We start from the raw sequence: 22,577 nt of genomic DNA on the forward strand, positions 1-22,577 counted from the left end.
TACTAGTGCCCTATTACCTCTGAATAGACCTATTACACTGTAATTTTCTACATTACTTCTGAAATGATTCCTTTGAACTGTCCTGCATTTTGTCACATCTGTGAACACAACTACCATGTATTATGTCACATCTGATATCTCTCTTGTAGATTCATCTAGTTACCATATACAAGTGAGTTGTTTTGCTACAAGTGGGTTGGCATCAAGTACAACATATGCATCATAATTCCAACACTTTAAAACAAGAAGTTCACTTTATTTGTTTTGTTATTTTCAATTAGATTGGCTGGCCACAAACTCTACCTCTCTTTATAGCCAATATATAGAGTGTTTTCGGAAATTCATGTTACTGTAAATATGAATAGTAATCTATGTTCTAGAATTCACAAATTAAAGTAATTATCTTTCTTTGGCCAAGTTTCCAAGAAATTTACAAATGAAATGACCATTCCTCCCAACCAATGAGAATGCTGACCACCAGTTCTCACCTCGAGCTAGTTTTCACTTCCAGAATAGTTGTTTGACATAGACCTAAAAAGGTCTTTCCAAAGGCATCAAGATTGTACCAGTCCAGCCTAGGAACTTACCGACTCAACAAGTATGGATTAAGGAATTCCACTGGCCCCAACCAACTCAAGAATTCCCCAACTGGAAATGTCTTTCCTTCCCTTAATAGCATCTTGTTCAAGATAATTAATATTATTTCCTCTCCCTTATTAGTTGCCTCATGTTCCTCTCATACCCTATGGCTCCTTCCCCCAACTAAGATAATTTATCTTTCAGGACGGAGTAACTGTCTCTACATGTCTCGTAAGTGAAAATTTCACTTCGTGACTTTTCCCCATAAATTTCTTTGCTAACCATAACCAACTTTTAATGAAAACTTTAAACATTAAATTTCCACTAGGATTCCACACAACTTAAAATTTACTAAATTACTATAGTAAAAGTAAATCAAATATTTAATTTTCACTAAGGGGTGTTACATCTTCCCCCCTGGAGTGAAACATCTTCCTTTTGTTTCTTAGATGTCAAAACATGTTAAAATGTGTTTTACGCAAACAAGTTTATTCTCGTATTTCCCAGGTAGCCTCTGCTTGATGAAGTGCTTCCACCACACTTAACCTGGATAACGGCTTGCTTTTGCAACATAATTTTCTCTGATTGAGAATGCACAAAGATTCAACCAAGGTTTCTCCATTCAATATGACCTACATTCACAATTGTTGTGGTAATTAGTTCCCATCCATGATTATTTAAGAACATGAATATTATTTTAATCTTTATTACCAATATTTTCAGTTGTTGTTTATATGTCCAACAAAGGTCATCAATAAGCATCACAACCCAACAAGGTTAGTAAACCGGATTCATTAAAAATTAGCAACATCATTGTAACTCATCATTGTAATTTCTTCTACTTACCGACCAGCTAGGCCAATTGACAAAACCCCACCACGTGGTTCTGCTATAAGTTTTAGACCATAGAGGTATCAGTTCTACCGATATTAATTGCTTAACAATGATAATATGTTAAGAAATCATTTACCTTTATCTTATTTCAAATGCTACATACACATTGATCATACATGAGTAGAGTTTAGGGTAACTTCTTTCTCTTTCCTTACTCAAAATGGTTATAATGTTGGTTACTTTCCTATGTAGCTCAATTATGTCCACTTTGATTTACTTTACTATTTCCTTTCAACACAACACCAAACGTCCCCTTGTATATTTTCCTCAACTTGGACCTCTTGTCATGTTGTATTTCAGATGGTGGATAAAAGTTGTACACACTTTTCTTCTATACATAATCATGGACTTTCTCTCTTTCCATTTGTTCGTCTTATTAACTATCGCACACTCCCTTGTTGATATAGTATAGTTTTTTTAAATGTTAGTTACTGACATGTCATACACTTCATTTGATCAATATGTTACTTAATATACATAGGGCATATGATCTTATGGATAATAAAAAAAAGAATAATAGTCTTAATTATTCATTTACTAGCAGTAATTATGGTTATCCTTATTCTTAGCATCATCGTTCATCATTTTCCTCATCACAAGTATTTTATAGCTCCGAGTTTCGACTCCTTTTATGGTGTTGAATAACTTTATTATGTTTTCTACTAGTTTACAATGCCTCATCTTACAACACATTGTCGATTGTAGACTAGATAATTTGTGTACTTCCCTAGATGTTTTATTTCCACAAACCCTTGTTTGTCCTAGGCTCTTCAATACTAATATAAAAATTCTCTTAAATTAGTTTGAAACTTTCATATTTTGATAGTCTTTTTTTATATCTTATTTCTACCATGACAAACACATTGTTTTGTTTTGTTTATGGAATCCCATTCATGTAGCCCGTCTTAATAAGACTTTAATTTGATTCAAATACTATATAAGTCATAAGTCTCATGTTTAAGGGTATATATATATATATATATATATATATATACATACAAACATGAGTATTAAAGTTTACAATGCCTCATCTTACAACACATTGTCGATTGTAGACTAGATAATTTGTGTACTTCCCTAGATGTTTTATTTCCACAAACCCTTGTTTGTCCTAGGCTCTTCAATACTAATATAAAAATTCTCTTAAATTAGTTTGAAACTTTCATATTTTGATAGTCTTTTTTTATATCTTATTTCTACCATGACAAACACATTGTTTTGTTTTGTTTATGGAATCCCATTCATGTAGCTCGTCTTAATAAGACTTTAATTTGATTCAAATACTATATAAGTCATAAGTCTCATGTTTAAGGGTATATATATATATATATATATATATATATATATATATATATATATATATATATATATATATATATATATATATATATATATATATATATATATATATATATATATATATATATATAGATATAGATATATATATACATACAAACATGAGTATTAAATTTGGAACCCTTGGTGGGTTCCACCTAGGGGCTTATCTCATCTTGTCCTCATGATGGTTCAGAACTAATGACTAGTTCTTTAGACACCATCATAATTCTAGAATATCACAACAAAATATTACCAAGGTTGTAGGACAATTGCTTGATTTATCATTTTCACAATAAGTGTTACCTGTTTTTTAATAACCCTTTCCTTTTGTGCTTCCACAGTACCACTGAGTCATAACACCATGGGATAATATTAATGGAATCACAATGATGAATTGAGAACACACTTGGAATAATATGGCATACTAAAAATCACCCATAAATTCACATCACCAAATTTCCCAACAATACCTCTCATCCGTGCCTTCCCCATAAGTTACCCTTAACTTTCTTTTTAGAGTTCACATCTCTTTTGTTATGCAATTATTTTTTGAGGTGCCTAGGAAATCCTCTTCCTCTTGTGGTTACAAACCTAAACTCATTCTCTTAGTGTGGTTATTTGGACATGGTATTTATAAGCAACAATTCATTCTAGTCAGTTATTGACCAAGCTTAGTTTGTGTGTATGTAGGAGTTGTATTTGAAGTATTAATATAGGGTAACATTGACTAGCAACATATTTCCCTTTCCATGTCAATGGGCGTAGGTAACATTTCTAATAATGTGCTGTCAACATTTTTTTTTTCTAAAATGAGATTGCATATTCCTCAGTTATCTTACGTAGTTATCTATTCATTTCTAATCATAATTTACTTTAACCCACCACCTATTCCTCAAGGCATGTTAAGATAACGGAGTCTTATGTATATTTAATACATTTGTTCATTGTCATGTGTACCTCAGACATATCTATGCATATATACATATATTTTTATGTTATCCTTTTCTTGATATTGTCCAAAAAAATTCAAACAAAAGGTATTAATTCCTTGTTAAAAGTCCCCATCCTAATGTGCTTCTCCTGCAATTCTACTAAATTTCTCCTAAGATTTAGCATGCATTTACACTTGATTTCCTTATTGTATCAATTTATCTCAAGTCTTTAGATATCATAACTACAATTATTAGTCATTTCAGTTACTCAAAATTCTATTTTCATCTTGTTTCAATCATACCCGAACTTCCCAATTGTGAGGTGGTTACAAAATAGACCATCCAAAGAATAATTCTAGAATTTTGTATTGTGAGTTTATAATTCCCAAAATTTCTTGAGTTCTGTGGGTTCACCAGGTAGATAAATATCTAAAAATATCCAGATTCCTTTCCCATATTTAGGGTCATTGCACTCCTTAACAAATTTTCAATTTTGGTCTTATTCGCTTTACACTTGTTAGATTTTGATGAAATGTGGGTTTCTCTTCTAGATGTCCACAACATCGTTCTACATGTATTTGGTGTCGCGAAGTATCCTAGATATGACTACCACACTCCTTCCACATAAAATCTTGAATTATATCTTATTATTTCTGAGACTATTTTCACTACAACACAAAGGGGGGTTTTAAGACAATATTTAAGACAATTTTTGGGAAAATTGTCTTAACTTGAGACAAAAGAAAACTTGTGTATTGTCTTAAATATTGTCTTTAAGCGGGTGTCCCAAATTAAATTGTCTTAAAATTAAACTGTCTTACAATATATAACACAAGCATTTTTGTCTCTCTAGAGACAATTTCATTTTTGTCTTTCTAGAGAAAATTTCATTTTTGTCTCTCTGGAGACAACAGTTGAGATTAAATACATTTTGTCTTTAAAGAGATAATTTCTTTGATCCTAACTATTGTCTCTCTAGAGACAATATAAAACAATGAATCTAGAAAAATATCTCACCATTGAAATAAACCAATATTAAAAGTATTTAATCAAAAGTAAACTGCAATATCATTGATTAATTCATATTAGGGCATAGTGGTATCGAACCACTGCCCTCCTTCTTATAATGCATATGCTCTTCCATTGAGGTGCCACCCTTTAAAGAATGAAGTGAGAGTTATGGTAGTCCTTGAAATTGCATATATACGAATTGATTTAAAAAAAATGCTCGAAACATAATTGCGTAATATTTGTAAAATTTAAAATCATGCAGTGCCTATTTTTAACTTGATAAAAATAAATCAATGGAGTTAGCTCAATGTCACACCCATGTAGCATGACTCAAACAACAAGCTACTATTATAAATAATTTACAAACTATTTAATCTAGTCATACAGAAAAAAGTAACTAGAATTATCACAAGCCTTCAATATCTTGCCACAACTATTGAATGGTTTATGTTTAGCATGTTTCCACTCTTCATATATTCTAGAAATATGAATTTTTTCAAGGAATTTTTCACATCAACTAAAGATAAAGTACAGATAAATTGGCATAGCCATCCTCCTATCTATCCCTAAACGTTTTGCAGCAAGTTAGATAATACAACACAGTTATCATTACCTATTAGTAACGATAAAAAATGAGAGTCAACCATGTCCTCATATTTAACTTGCACCCTAGAAGAGAAGGTTAGTGCACAACCAACATCTACTTGGCCATTCAATGTAACCAAAGCTAATAGCCTACTCTGCAATTACACTTCCAAAGAAGTCATGCATAGCTTTGAAAGCTCGATTTAATCCTACTGCATGGCAGTCAAAAGAGTATGGTATATTTTGTTTTACCACATATCCAAATTACACCCTGAAACCACAAAAGTTGAAGTCCTAATTAAAAAGCAAAGTGATCAAGTTGCTTTGAATTCATCTTTAGGAGTTGCAGCAGGGTCCAGCTCACAACAATTTTGGGGTAAATTTGGGGATTCTTCGCCCAAAAGTCTCTTTGCTAGAACTTGATGAGAAAAGCTAAGAAGCTTCTTCCTGTAAAAACAAGTTAACCACCTACTTCCTTTGTTACATAGACTTGAAACCATCAATCCTGACAAGAGGAACCACACTCACTCCAACCTCTTCCACAAGTCATTTTCAATTTCTACCATTTCATACTTACATTTAACTTCTTGAGGAGTGTCTTTGTTCCAAGAATAATTCCACTCTCTGTACAGGGCCCAAACATCACCCTTTTGGGGAAATATACTAATAGTTCCTTTAGGAATTTCTTTCCCATGCAACAATATGAGAAATAATATTTAACATGTTGTTGTTGGAAAATTTTCCATGCTTAGAATGCCCACAACCCTGGTAAAATCCATCATCCAACCAATTAGTGATAGTCATACCTTCAATGAAATTAAGATCCATTTTACAAGAATTATAATATATAAAGACTAGCTGAAAAGTGCAAAGTTTTAACCAAAAGTCTTAGAACAAACAAAAAAGTAGTTAGATTAGAAATCACATATATAGACAAAGCAATCCTAAATACTACATACAAAACTTTTGCTGAATAACCAAAGAAATAAATAATAATAGAAATACTCTGCCAAATCAGAAGGCATTGAAGACAAAACAGAGAATCAACAAGGTGCACATGGAAGAAATTTATCAAGAGGTTCCTTACAGAGAAATTCAATGGAAACACACTCACCTGAAATCTTCCCTACATTAATCTCAATGGTTGGACCATCATTGCTGGAATTTCCAAAAGCATCCTCTCATCTGCCCCAATCACTGTAGATCCAGATAGTATTATGGCATTGTTGGCAATCTCCTTGATATTTACTAGATTTAACTCATTCCAGTGTTGATTCATCTTATGGTTCAAATATATCCTCTGAACATACAAAACCATGCTCTAAATAATCCTTTTTATCTTTAGTGATTTCAAAATCACTTCTAGTTCCTTCATCTTCATGTCCTTCTTCAAGAAAACTTTCCCATGGCAATAACAAAGAAGCATTTGTAGGAAGAGAATTTCCGAGTGAACGTTTAGCCTCATTGACAAAATCCCTGCTCCCTTTGATGTTGTGTTGACCCATAGGTTGAAAAACATCATAATTTGTAGTTGATCCTTTATGTGTTGTTCCATTGTAGTTCATCTTAAGAAGTCTTCAAATACAAGGAGAGTTTTCCACAAAATCCAACTTCTAGTATACCTCTGTATATATTGTACATATTCAATTAAAAATATACATATGTTTGAAATGAGTATCTTGTGAAACATTTTACATGCTTCTTATTATCTACTTTCAAATACATGGAAACATACAACAAAATGATTCAAAACTAACTCGTTCTGGATGACAGAGATGGTATCCTATTGGCCCAAAGAGAGATTCATGTTCAATCAAGTAGTGGATAAGTCTATGCCATGCACGTGCTCCCACTTTTTCCTGAAATCCATTAGCAGCAACAACTAATGCACGCCTGTCAATCTGCATATAATAATAAGAGATAAGCAATCAAAATTATACATTATAATTCAGATTATACCAAAAAAATTTATGCCTCAGTCATAAAGCAATATATATACCTCTTCTTGCCTCATGTTTCTTGCTTTATCAACCATCGTAGCCAATGCTTGAATATATTTCAACACAATCATAGAAAAATCATTTTCTGAAGCCATAGCAAGATCAACTAATTAACGACATTCCAACCACGCAGCGCCCATTGCTTCAAAATTACTCCATCTCTTCACTCTTTCTCGATCACCAAGACTCCTCCTCTGTGCTGATGTTGACATCACAATAGTACTTAGACCCCTTCCAGAACCAATTTTGGCACTCCGCTCAAGATCTCGTGCAGCTGCTAATGTTGTCGCCTATGCAATGGTGTTGGAGAAACCAAACCTTGAAAGAAATGTTGCATCACACTTTGCAAATTGTAGCCTCATCAGTAGCTCCAATCTTCAGACTTTCCAATAATTCTTTAGACTTCCAAAATAGTTTTCTGCCCCTGGAGTCCTCACTTCCATGAAATATCCTCCGAACACAATCAAATTCCTTCATAAGGGCTTCCCTATCCCAATGAGGGGCACAATGCTAAAACACATCCTTCACCCACCCTAATAGTTCCAATGTCCTCTTACAGGCCCTACATCTAAAAATCATTTTAGATGACCCTATAACACTCTCCCATATCCTAAGCAGTCAATAAGTCATGATATAACATCCTTATGCATATTAAAAATAATCAACACTTATTTTAAACGACTAAATATATCATAGCAAAGAACACAATCAAATTCCTTCATGAGGGCATCCCTGTCCTAATCAGGGGCATAGTTGATGCAGGAGCGTGAGGCTTAAAGACAAAAGGCTTCGTATTATTCAAAAAATCCAAAAAACGTTTACAAGCAAAGGAGTGGGGTCCTTTAGCTATCAATTTACAAAGCCTTCTAGATAGGATTTAGACTAGAGCCTAGGATTTAGATTATCATATAATAAATTCAAGTATTTAGATGTAGTGGAGATTCCTGAGGAGAATATCATGTAGATTAGATAGGATTAGTTAGTTCGATCCTTTGATATAGGATCTGGTTGTTCATTGAACCAATACTTATGTAAGTTCCCAATCATAATAAGGGGATTTTGACTGATTCAACTTGTTTTGCCATATATAAGATTTAGTTGCAGAAAATATCTCTCTGTGTCTTTCTGTGTAGATTTGGTCAATCCCGAAGGTGTTGCATCCCTTCGTAATATCACCGTGTTTTATTGAATTTCCATTTTACTTATGAAATTTTCGAGTATTGTGTGATTGCAATTAATCTCTTTTCGCGTATATTAGCAACTGTCGGGTTTCTTTTTGTGTGTATTAGTAATTGCAGGGGTTGAAAGTATACGAGTTCCTTGATCAGGCTTGAAGTGTCACACTCATCGTAAGCCATTGATTTATTTTCAACGCTTTACGATTAGTCAACAGTGGGGTTTAGCCTGGTGTTAACTCATGGTTTAAATAGAAGTCTCGCAAGCCGAAGGATCTAATGGCCATCGTTATCTGATAGATATCAGGCTAAAGAAATGAGTGGATGTTAACTTAAGAACTGGACCTGACATCAATTATATTATAGTTTATAAGTCCCATCGATTTTGTCCAAAAGAGTTTAGCATGTGGAAAAAGCTAGACCCAAACTTAATTAAATTAAGGATTTATAAACCTCATCGGGTCCGTTAGGCTGGTTCAACATCACGCAGATCTCCGAGTGATGACACAGTGACCATTGGATCACTAAGGCTGCTGACTATTAGATCTATCTCGCATTGCATCGGTCACAAGTAAGTAAACCTTGCCTTGAGAGACTTGCGATAAGGCTCTTGCGGTTGGGGGAAATTTAACCGGTTCTTCTAGGTTAGCAGAATAGATAACTTTAGAGATAGACGAGTGATACCCCATGGGAAATTCAAGAAGAGGTTCAACTTGAATCAGAGGAGATTGTTTTGGATTTTGAACGTTTGTCCTTAAATCTTGCACCCCGACCACCATCTGTGGTATCAGAGCATCTTAAAGACACTAAAACATGATCTCAGGGGTCAGAGAAAGAAATCCATTATGACTTTCAGAGTTGGAAGAGGACGTGGTAGAAGAGGAAGACCTTAATTGCAAATGCTAAAGTGATGGAAGCTATGCAACATATGCAAGCTAGATTAGAGGCAATGGAAACAAGGAGAGATGCAAAAGCTGGAGATGTCAGTGATCCTGAAGCTGAAGCTGCAGAAGAGTAATAACCTGTAGAAGTTACTCCCGAGATGAGATTCTTTTAGTCAGTGTTGAGATTCACATCTAGACCCAAAACTGAGGTTTCAATTTATGTAGGAGGATTAAATCTCGAGGAGCTGATAGACTGGATTAATGACATGGAGAAATTCTTCGATTATGAAGAAACAGAGGATGAAAATAGCGTAAATTTTGTTGTCACAAAGTTGAAAGTATATGCAGCACTTTGGTGGGATGGAGTGCAGGAATAAAGAAGAAGACTTGGCAAACAACCAATTAAGAATTGGAATAGGATGGTGACAAAACTAAAAAGTAAGTTTTTTCCAAGTGACTATTAGCAAACATTATCTAGACAGATGCAAAATATTAGACAGAGGTCTATGACAGTAAAGGAATACACAAAGGAATTCTACAAAGTGAGTATAAGAGCAGGACAAGTCCAAGATACATATGAGAAGGTTTCTAGATATGTGAATGGTCTTAGAATGGACATTTAAGATGAGATAAGTGTACTGTCTCCTATAGCAGTAGAAGAGGCTTATCAAATGGTACTGAAGGCCGAAGAAAAACTCATGATGATGCAGTCTGCCAGAAATAGAGGTACTTTCCAAGGAAGGGGAAGACAAGGTGGTAGAGGAAGATCTACAACACCTAGAGATGAAGCTAGCAACTGCTCAAGTTAGCATACAATGACAAGAGGTGATGCAAGTGGTAGAGGGAGCTTTTCTAGAGGAAGAGGAGGTAGAGCCAAAGGAAGAGAAGTTAGATGTTACATAGGTAACAAGCTGCGACACCAAGCTTATGAGTGCCCAGAAAATGCATAACACCTCATAGAAATTCAATTGTTGCACAGACTGAAGAGGAAGCAACAACGATGATAGAAGAAGAAAATGTACCAGAGACAGGAGAATCTTTGGTAGTTAACAAAGTATTGCTAAATCCAGAAAAGGAAGTTGTTGAACCAACACAAAGGAAGACTTTGTTTAGGACTGTGTGCAAGGTTCAAGGAAAATGTTGTCAGATGATAATTGATAGTGGCAGCACTGATAATTTGGTCTCTACAAAAGTGGTGGAGAAGTTGAAATTGAAGACAAAGAAACATCCAACACCTTACAAGGTGTCATGGCTACAAAAGGGACATCAGTTGTTAGTAAATGAACAATGTGAAGTGGACTTGCAGTTGGGCAAGTATAAAGATAAAATTTTGTGTGATGTGATGCCTATGGATGTGTGTCATATATTGTTGGGTAGACCATGGCAGTATGATAGAGGAGCTATGCATGATGGAAAGAAGAACACCTACAAATTCAGCAAAGATGGTGTCAATCATACATTGCTGCCAATAGAAGAAGAAGATACATCGAAGAAACCTGAAGCAAAGACCCTTTTGCTGAATGGAAAGGAGTACTTACAACAGATGGAGGAAGATGTGGTAAATTTTGCGTTGGTTTGTAAACCCAAGGTAATAATTACTTCCACAAAAGTTTCTGTTTTACCAATTGAGATTCAAGAGATGTTGGACAGTTATTGTGATATCATTGTAGATGACTTGCCTAATGAGTTACAATCCACTAGAAAAATCAGTCATCATATAGATTTGATTCTAGGAGAAAATATACCAAACAAAGTATCTTACAGTATGACTCCCACAAAGAATTAAGAAATCAGAAAACAGGTTCAGGATCTGTTAAATAAAGGACTGATTAGAGAGAGTTTGAGTCATTGTGCAGTGCCAACAATGTTGAGCCCAAAGAAAGATGGAGGCTGGAGAATGTGCACTGATTCAAGAGTAATCAATAAAATAACCATAAGGTATAGATTTCGTTTACCAAGAATTGAATATTTGATGGAATATTTGAGTGGAGCAAGATATTTTACAAAGCTAGACTTAAAGAGTGGGTATCATCAAATAAGGATTAGAGAAGGGGATGAATGGAAAATTGCTTTTAAAACAAATGAAGGATTGTATGAATGGATGATAATGCCTTTTTGGTTGTCAAATTCATCTAGTACATTCATGAGGCTTATGAATGAAGTTTTGAAGGAATTTATTTGTAAATTTGTAATAGTATATATGGATGATATATTAGTTTACAGCAGGTCTAAGGAGGAACACATGATACATCTGAATTATGTCTTACAAAGGTTGAAACAAGAGAAGTTACTGCTAAACTTAAAGAAGTGTTCATTCATGAATGACGAATTCGTGTATTTGGGTTTTCTTGTTTCTGCTGATGGATTAAAGATGGATCCAGAGAAGATCGTGGCAATCATAGAGTGGCCTTCACCAAAAAGTGTTTTTGAGGTTAGAAGTTTTCATGGTCTTGCTAGTTTTTATAGAAAATTCATAAGGAAATGCTTCTATTATCAACACTATAAAGAAAGATAGACAACCATTTAAGTGGAGTATTGAAGCAGAAAGGAACTTTCAGCTGTTGAAAAGAAAGATCACTGAAAAACTATTTTGATTTTGCCTAATTTTAATAAACCTTTCCAAGTGAAATGTGATGCCAGTGGAGAAGCCATTGGAGGTGTTTTAAGTCAGGTGGACAGACTTGTAGCTTATTTTAGTGAGAAGCTGAATGAATCAAAGAATAAATATTCTTCTTATGATAAAGAATTTTATGTAGTTGTGCAGTCATTGAAGAAGTGGAGACACTACCTGATGTCTAAAGAGTTTATACTTTATTCACACAACCATGCATTGAAGTACATTATGCAACAGCCAAAGCTTAACAAGAAACATGCCAAATGGGTAGAGTATCTTCAAGGTTTTAATTTTGTCTTGAAACATATAAATGGCCAATCGCATAAAGTAGCAAATTCCTTAAGTACAAGAAACATACTACTTCAAGAAAGTCAAATTCAAGTGTTGGGTTTTGATTTTCTTAAGGAATTGTATGAAAAGGACTTAGATTTTAAAGAGGCATTTGAAGCTTGTAAAAATCCAGTTTTTTTAGACAAAAGTAAGTGGCTTGATTATTCCATGCAATATGGGTTGTTGTTTAAAAGAAATAAGTTGTGCATACCAAATTGTTCTATGAGGGAAAATTTAATCAAGGAAAAACATAGTGGTGGACTTGCAGGACATTTTGGTGCAGACAAGACTTATGAGCAGTTGAACAGGTTTTATTTATGGCCGAAGATGAGGACTAAAGTGGAAAAGTATGTGAAAAATTGTAAAGTCTGTTAGTATGCAAAAGGAAGAATCCAAAACACAAGGTTGTATGTTCCATTACCTATTCCAGATAGAACTTGGGATATGGAAAGAATGGATTTTGTTTTGGGCTTACCAAAGACTCAAAGACGAAATGATTCAATTTATGTTGTAGTTGATAGATTTTCAAAAATGGCACATTTTATTCCATGTTATAAAACCAGTGATGCTACTCACATTGTTAATCTGCTTTTTAAAGAGATTGTAAGATTATATGGGTTACCTAAGTGTATTGTTTCAGACAGAGACTTCAAATTTGTTGAACATTTTTGGAGGACATTGTGGAAGAAGCTTGGAACTAAACTGAGTTTCAGTTCTGCTTATCATCCTCAAACAGATGGATAGACTGAAGTTGTAAACAAAAGCTTAGGTAATCTTATGAGAAATCTTACAGGTGAACATCCAAAACAATGGGATCAAGTATTAGCACAAGCTAAATATGCATATAATGACTCTCCTAATAGGTGTATAGGGAAGAGTTCATTCCATATAGTTTATGGAATGTACCCAATAGGAGTGTGTGGATTAAGAAATTTGGGAAAAGTTGAGATGAGAAGTGCTGAAGGGGAAGATTTTGGTTCAAAAATGCAAACAATACATGAACAGGGAAAACAACAGTTACAGGACAACAACATAAAGCACAAGAGTAGAGCAGACTTGAAAAGGAGAGAAGTTGAGTTTGAAGTTGGATATTTGGTTTTATTACACCTGAGGAAGGAAAGATTTCCAAAAAGAGAGTATAACAAGTTAAAGTTCAAGAAAATTGGACCATGTAGAGTATTGAGGAAATTTTCAGCAAATGCATATGAAACTGAATTACCCTATGATATTGGAATATCTCCAATTTTCAATGTTGTTGATTTGTATAGGTGTGAAGGTGAAAATGCAGATGACACAGCAGAAGACCAAGAGAAACAAGAAATTAATTGGGTAAAACAGTTACCTACAGCAAAGGAATTGCAGGCAGAGAGGATTTTGGACAAGAAATTATTGAAGAAGACAAGGGGAAAGGAGTATTTTTAGTATTTGGTCATGTGGAAAGATCAACCAATTGCTGAAGCTACCTGGGTGACAGATGCAACACTACAGAAATTGGGTAGTTCTGTAGAAGAGCTCATGGACAAGAGCCCATGAAGAATTTTGTCCTCAGGAGTCTGATGCAGGAGCATGAGGCTTAAAGACAAAAGGCTTTGTATTATTCCAAAAATCCAAAAAAAATTACAAGCAAAGTAGTGGGGTCCTTTAGTTGTCAGTTTACAAAGCTTTCTAGATAGGATTTAGACTAGAATCTAGGATTTAGATTATCATGTAATAAATTCAAGTAGTTAAATGTAGTGGAGATTCTCGAGGAGAATATCATGCAGATTAGATAGGATTAGTTAGCTCGATCCTTTGATTTAGGATCTGGTTGTTAATTGAACTAGTACTTATGTAAGTTCCAAATCATAATAAGGGGATTTTCGTAGATTTGTCTTGTTGTGACATATATAAGATTTAGTTGCAAAAAATATCTCTTTGTGTCTTTCTGTGTAGATTTGGTCAATCCTAGAGGTGTTGCATCCCTCCGTAATATCACTATGTTTTATTGAATTTCCAGTTTAATTCTGAAACTTTTGAGTATTGTGTGATTGCATTTAATCTATTTTCATGTGTATTAGAAACTGTGGGGTTTCTTTTTGTGTATATTAGTAACTGCGGGGGTTGAAAGTATATGGGTTCCTTGATCAAGCTTGAAGTGCCACACTCATTCTAAGTCGTTGACTTGTTTTCAATGCTTTACGATCAGTCAACAACGGGGGTTAGCCTGGTGTTAACCCGTGGTTTAAATAGAAGTCCCGCAAGCTGGAGGACCTAATGGCCATCATTATCCGATGGATATCGAGCTAAAGAAATGAGAGGGAATTAACTCAAGAACCGAACCCGACATCAATTATATTACAATTTATAAATCCCATCGGTTCCATCCAAAAGTGTTTAGCACGTGGAAAAAGTCGAACTCGAACTTAATTAAATTGAGGAATTATAAACCTCATCAGGTCTGTGAGACCGGTTAAACATCACATAGATCTCTGAGCGATGACACAATGACTGTTGGATCACTAAGGTTGCTGACTGTTAGATCTATCTCACATCATATCGGTCATAAGTAAGTAAACCTTTCCCTGAGAGACGTGCGATTGTGATTTGTGATGTTTTAAAAGACTTATAAGGCTCTTGCGGTTGGGGAAAATTTAAGCGGTTCTGCTAGGTTAGCGGAATAGATAACTTTAGAGATAGATGAGTGATACCTCGCAGGAAATTCAATAAGAGGTTCAATCTGAATTAAAGGATATTGTTTTGGGTTTTGAAAGTTTTTCCTTAATGCCTCCACCCCGGCCACCAATAATGCTAAAACACATCCTTCACCCACCCTAATAGTTTTGATGTCCTCTTACAGGCCCTACACCTGAAAAGCATTTCAGATGACCCTATACCACACTCCCATATCCTGAACAGTCAATAAGTCAACATATAACATCCTGATATGCATATTAAAAAGAATCAACACTTATTTTAAATGACTAAATATATCACAACAAAGAGGCATATTGACAGTATTAGAATTTATTAACACATTGGCAGTACTAGAATTTGTTTAAATCCTCATCTAGCTAGAATATGATAAACCTAAAATTCTAAAAATTTTGTCCAAACGTTATAGAAAAAATATATATAATATTTTAACATCATTTCAATTTTCAATGTTTTTCAATTGCTTCTAAAATGGTAAATTCAACAAATAATATTGATACTAAATATCATGGAATTTAAGAAACTCGTGATGCATAATTTTCAGTCCCAATTGGATATGTTTCATATCCACCAGGTCAATAATTACCAGACACTAAGCTTAACTCTCTTCTCCAAAACCAAATTAACAAAAATAAGAAATAAAACTAAGTAGAAAACATACAGGATTTACAAGCTCTTATGTCCTCCCCAAAAAGTGGTTAAACTATTGGTACCTATACTTATTTGTCTTGCATGGATTACACAATTTGTGTGTGTCCAGTGGGAACAAGTATCATAGCCCACCCATCTGATGATGCTACAACTCCTGGAGCTTCCTTCTCTAATTTTATCAACCCGGTAGTTCGTAACAAACTTGGAAGCGACGGTGCTGTATGCACAAGTACTAGCTCTTGTTGCAGCTGTCACTTGGTCAGCTGGCACAAGTCCACTAGGGCTCAAGCCAACTTCTATATGTTCTCAGAAGAAGCTTTTTAAGTGATGAACGAAAGCTATCTCAAAGGAAATTAACCTACTTTGCAAGAATGAACTGAAAGCCAACAAAACATGGAAACCCTAGTAAACCCTAATTTGACCAGCTTAATCCTTACGATGCAATGGTGGGAATGCAACTGCTAAAAATGATGCCATTACTTCTAGTGAGATGAGATGCATGAGTCTAAACTACTTTCATCTGAAGAGAACATGTTTTTGTATTTTTGCTCAAGTGGTTGGAGTTATTATGACTGTGCTTCTTACTGGGTCTTGAATGTGCAGAGGTAGTTCAAGGGGAGGAAGGCTTGGAAAAGGTCAGGAGGACTCTGAGAGGTTCCAGGGGATCCCTAACATCATTCCGCAGAAGTTCAAAACGTTCAGATGCCTAGCAACCATGTTTGTAAGCTTCTACAGGATGTCTGCAGGGGATCCTACAGGAAGCTCGGGATTTCTACAGGAAGTCTGCTAACTTCTACAGGATGTTCTGCAATAGGATTTTTGGGTGATGGATAGGTGAATGAGCTGTAGGGGTAGATAGGGAGGATGAGAGGGGAGCTTGTGATGGCTTATGGACAGAGAGATGATATGGAGAGGGGGTGTGAAAAGTTGGTTGGTCGATAGAAGGGTAGAGGCAATGGAAGGCCGAAAAGATAAAACAACGTGGATGATAGAAGAGTTGGTGGGCAAATGATCTAGTTGGGAGGTAAGGAGATGGCTTAGGCACGGCTGAGAAGGATAAGGAAATGATAGAGTGGTGTTGTGCAGTGTAAATGAAACAAATCACCTCTATCTTGCACAAAACCGAGAATTCATCAACCTATTCTAACTGTTTTATTAAAAACCAAAGAACAACAATGTAGTTTAGAGAGAAATCGTGCATGGTGCTGAAACAAAGAGTTATTGCTCAAGATCTAAATGCATGGATACTTCTACCAATGGAAATATTACTTTAAAGCTTGCATGAACATGTAAAACTGCGTTTTTTGGTGGTTGGCACGGTCTACACTCCCAATCTCTAAACAGAGGTGGAAGTGAGTGTACAATCAACCTTTTCTTGGAACTCTGATGAATTCTAATCCTCCTACTCTAATCTAAACTGCTGAAAACACTTTATCCATAAAACTAACCTACTTAATCACATCAAGAAATTCGAATCAGCAAACTGTGTTTTCCAAGTGCATGTAAAGGCAAAGAAATGAAATGTTGAAAGGAAAGACAAGTAACAATACAAAGAAAGGAGGCCTATTGCTCTCAGGTTGGGCCCAAACCTGAGAGCTATAGCTCCTCTAAGAACTCAGAATTGAACTCAAATCTGCCTGCCTTTTATTAAAAGATCATAATCGTAAGTCTAACAACATGCCAAAAATGGCTTACAAAGAGCAAAACAGAGCTATAGCTCGTGATTCAAAATCTGCAACAAGGGTTCAAAAGTCTCCATCGAAGGCTACAGCCTCAAGATTTATACATTATGAGGGCCAAGTTGGCCTCCTAAATTAGTGGGGCTTGGCTGTCCAACTAAAAGTAAACTGTTGTTCCTTTAGAATCCGTTGGGTGCCTTCTAGCTCGGTGGTGATAGTTGTTAGAGCTCGGAGTTGGGGTGGAGATCACGAGGAATGTCATTCAAGGCTGTGGACAACCTTCCTACAAAACCACAATGCCACCTTGGCTATCTCCTTTCCTCCATCTACGTGGTTTTGCTCCATTTAATGTCAAAAAACCTAAAATAAACATGTATTAGCCACATAGGCATAATGACTGCCCTCCTTCCTACAAATAACATGAATATACTAAGAAATGATGCATAAGTTATAAAAAATGAAGGGTTGAGCAAGGTAAGTAGGCCAAATGAGCCCAAAATGTTACCAAAATTTGGGGCTCATCATCACCCCCCAGCTAAAATATTTGCTCATCCTTGAGCAACTAGTCCAACTCTTCATCCTTCATTGCTTTTACTGCCACCCTTACATCCCAAGCCTCTGTAGTAGTGTCCTCCTTGCTGATATGGAACCCAGCCCTTCTGTTCACCTCTTCCCACTGTTCATTATCATCTTTCTCTGTGCTACCTTCCATCAATCCTAGCAGCAGTGGTGTGCTTAGCTTAAGGCCAATCCAGCTGGCCTGGAGGTTTTGCATGGATTTCTTATAGAGGGCCACCCGTACCAGAGCTTCCCTCATCCGAGTTGGGGTATGATACTCTTGGATTTTCAGACTGTGGGCCAATGTATTCCATCTGCGGGTGCATGCTTGGACAGCGTTGTCTCCTAACAGTCTCTCCATGTCCTCAAAATGAGCTATGGCTTGGGCCTGTTGATCCATATATCTCAATGAAGCTTGAGGGTCAGTGGACAAATGTTGGTGTGCCGAGATTAGTGAAACTGGATCCCCTGGTTCTGGTCTGATGAGCAATGGCTCATTCAGCTCTCGGTTCATCACCGCTTTGGCTTCTACTACTCTTTTGTCCTCATGGTTCAACCATGAGGCAAATGCCATTAATTGCATATCTCCCAAGGCCGTATTGGGATCCCATGAAACTATATTAGGCAGGGCCAAATTATGGAGGTAGAACTCCGCTAATTTGGCCTCATCCTCTGATGAGCTGGTGCTGCATACTTCAGTGAATTGTTGCGGGTCTTGGAGCTGAGAGATACCTCTTTGCGCCAAGGTATTGATTTGAAATTGCAGCCATTGGTCTTTCAAGTACAGGCCATAGGATTTGGCCAGCTGCCTGCATTGTATAGCATCCATGGCCCAACTGGCCATGCAGGCCAATTGTGCCTCTTTCTGCTGCAGCTGTTGTCTGAGAGCTTGCACCTCAATTTGTGCTTGCTGTTCTGCTTCCTGTAGATGTGTGGTTGGTTCCCCAAGACCGGTGTGCAGTTCCTTTTTGCCTTGCTATTCTGCTGTGGTGTCATTAGAGGGTGTAGTTGTCCCTGTCCTCAGCTCCTGTAGCTACAATCTAAGCTTTTTGTTTTCTTCCTGTAGGAACACTTTTTGGCAATTTTCCACGTGATTAGCCATGGCTAATTCACTTCTGGCCTCCTTGAGCTGCTCCTGCAAGGGACCTATGTCCGCCACACCCTTTGACTTGGCTATTTTCATCCACGTGTGTGTACGGACTCTTTCTTCCTCCAATGCAAAAAACAGTGGCACAGTAAATTTCTGAGGTATAATTTTGCCAGCCTCTAAAAAGTTGTAATATGAACTCAGACTTGGCTGAGGGCTGGGCTCTGGTATATGCTCTTTCTCCACTTCTTTTTGTGGCTCTACTTCGCCCTCCCTCGGTGGTGATAAGGGCACTTCTCCTTCCATTCTCTCAGTTTCTTTAAGCCTGGCTAAGGTTTCCTGTAGAGCATCCTCAGCATCCTGTAGCCGAGCTTTTGTAGTCAATTGGTCTAACCTTTCTTTCCAAGTAGTTTTCTTCGGGCTCCCCCTCTCATAGGTGACTGATATCCTCGAGGGGGACCTCTCCTTGGGCGAAGTAGGGGCATCTTCGATAATGATTGGGCTGCTGGACGGAGGCTGTGGCTTGCCTGTCTTTATTCTCACACTTCTTCTAGCTTTAAAATATAGAGGGGTCTCCCTCTTTCTCTTCTCCTTTGGCTTAGGAGGTGTGCTGAGGGCGGCCAGCACAACTGCTGCCTCCCTTGCAAGAATGTCAGCTTTCTTCTCCTTGTGTTTCACTTTTTCAGGGCTTCCTGTAGAAGACCTGTTTTAGTTAATTTCGGGCTTCCTGTAGAAGACCCTTTTTCAGTTAATTTCGGGCTTCCTGTAGAAGCCGGTTTCGGTTTTCCTGTAGAAATAGGTGTCACCGCTTTGGTTTGTTTTGCTGCATGAGTTTTACTTTTTGACTTGGTTGTGGTTGCTTTCGAGGCACTTTTGCTGATGTGGACCTTCTCAGCCTTGTCCACTCTGCTTTGCAATCTTTTCTCTCTTGCCGTCAAAATGGGTGTGTCATCCTTCTCTTTGGCACCCTTTTTCTCTTGTTTCTTCTTTTGCTCTTTCTTCTGCTCCGTGGTCGTGGTCTTCTGGCCTTTGTCTTTCTTCCCTGCGGGCACTGAATCTTTCTCCTCACTGCTAGATGAACCGAGCTCTTCGGTCAGCATCTTTATATCACCATCCTTGGTCAAATTTCTGAAGGCTTCCCATGAGAGAGGAACCTTGTATGTGTGGAGCGCATCCTCCACGAGGAGTTTGATGAGTCCATGGTGGGCTACCTGGTCTGGTGTGCCTTCTTTCAACTTGGTGGCACACTCAATCAGAGACTGTAGTAGAAAGTAGGGGAGACTGAGTTTGTTTTCTACAGGTAGGTCTATCTGGTGCCTTAATTCCGTGAGTAACCGAAAATGGTACCCATATACAATGCTAAAACGGCCTTCGCAGGTGATGTACTTCATAATCTGAAGGCTAACTTCACTCCACAGTGGCAGTAAACTGGTTCTACGAACCCCATTTTTATCTTCTGAGAATTCCTCCTCTGGTGAAAAGAACTCTTTCTTAGCCTGTTGGCCTAATTTTCTTTCTTCTTTATCCCATGGTAACCCCATTGGGAGCTTAGTAACTCGGCTGATAAGTTGTGGGGTGAGTCTGAGACTCAAACCCCTGAAGTTAACGGTGGCCAATGTTTTGGATTTCAGCCTCAGAGCTTGCAAAAACTCCTCTGCCACCTCGTCGTCATAGCCCTGCAATTTGTCATAGAATGATATCCATTGCGCTCGCGTGAAGAGCTCCACCACCTCAGGATTTTCTCTTAGCTTTGTGGAGTCGGTTGGTTCCCTTCTGATGAACCCACCCGACATGGTGAAAAACCTGCGACGTTAACTGAAGGTGGCGGGTGTGGAAGAAAATTGGCTAACTGGGACAGAGCGTAGAATTACGCCTCTGCCACGCATACAATTCACAAAACTTATCTCCCGACGATCTTAACATGGCTTAACTATAACTCACATCCTGTAGGACGACAATTCATGCAACAGCAGACAATATTTGCAAAATTTTCTTACGACCAGACTGTAGATGTCGACTCTGCCACCCTCGAAACCAATTGCATGGAAGGTTCAGGCTTACCTTGTTAATCCGCCACCTTTTGACGTGAGGAACCCAATTTCCTGTAGAAACAGCTTTCCTATAGAAGCAACGCGCGAATTCCGGAGGATACTGCAGTGGGTCTGCGCTCTCTGTGCTGCTTAACAGGCGTTCGAACGGCCAAAGACTTGGAGTGTCGAGCTGCAGAGGGATCCGGATGATCACTCGACTTTCAAACGGTGAATGATAAATGCGTGGGGTGGCAATCTAGTCGATTAAATTTGAATTCGGCGGAATCCGTGGCGCGGGGGTGAGCTGTCCCTGCCAGACCATTGGACGACGTCACTCCATCATTCGTCTACGAGTTCCCTTACTGTCGCATCATTCCCGCAGATCCGCCGCTGTCACTTCTGTTAAAACTCGTTTTTCCCGACTAGATGGCTCTCACGTGTGCACTACCCGTTCCTTTTTGCCACGACCACCGTTCAAACATCCGACTGGACCACTGACTGGTCGACGTGGCCAGTCAAATGGCCATATGACCGCTCAACCCATTCACTTTACACTTCGCAAACATTCCAAAGTAAAATTCATGCAATTCGACGGAAGAAAGGGTCGAGGCACTTACCTGTGCGGCCGCGACACGATTTCTCAGGCTCTTGGACGACGATGGCTCGATTTATTTGCTGCTGCGTGATCGCACAGGTCCGGAGGTTCCTCTTTACAGGCCGCTGACGATGAATTTGATGCTTCGGCTGCATGCGCCCGCGTGATCTTTGCATGTTGCACGCGGTGGAATGGTGTGCACTCTAGTTGGCTTAACTGCTACGGGACTCCTGCAGGATGTCCTGTAGCAGTTTTTCCTCCTCGGGTGCATGCTGCACGGTGAAGACGGTGGCCCCACGATCATGCTCACAGGGTTCTTAGATAGCTGGGATGGGTATGGCACGACATCTCAGCGTTTTTCATTAAAAAAAAATTGCTTTCTCTTGAATCTCAATGATCTGCCTTGATTGTGCAGGTATCTTCATTGCATGTCGACGGGGGTGGTAGAAAGAGGTGACAGCAGTGTGTAAGGGTGACAATAGTAGCTTGCATGCATCCAAACCGATCCTTGGTCGTTAGATCTCCTCATATAATGAATTCTGGGCCGTCCCGAACTTCTACAGGAAGTTTCCTGTAGAAATACAGAACTTCCTGTAGAAAGTTTGCACCTTCCTGTAGAAAGTCTGCATCTTCCTGTAGAAGACTTAATCTGTGATGAAATCGTGCCCATACCTTGGAGAAGATGAGTATTCTTGGAGGAGGTGCTGGTGAGGTCCCCTGGCAGCATGATAAGGATCCTTGACTTTGAGTTGAGAGACCTCCTCTCCTTCATAGAACACCTGCAACCTGCATGCATTTCCACATTATAACTTGTTGTCCCTATCTTCTTTTGCATATTGTTTTTTCTTTTTTCTCTTTTTTTTTTTTTTTTTGAAAGATAACAGGGGCGCCTTAATGAGGTTTTCACCCTTGCCATTTGCCTTAAGCGCCTCAGAGAGGTTTTC

The sequence above is a fragment of the Pinus tabuliformis genome, chromosome 5_1 (genome assembly GCF_031772625.1).
Source record: "Pinus tabuliformis cultivar Carrire ecotype Pingquan chromosome 5_1, CPIR1, whole genome shotgun sequence".
NCBI lineage: Eukaryota > Viridiplantae > Streptophyta > Pinopsida > Pinales > Pinaceae > Pinus > Pinus tabuliformis.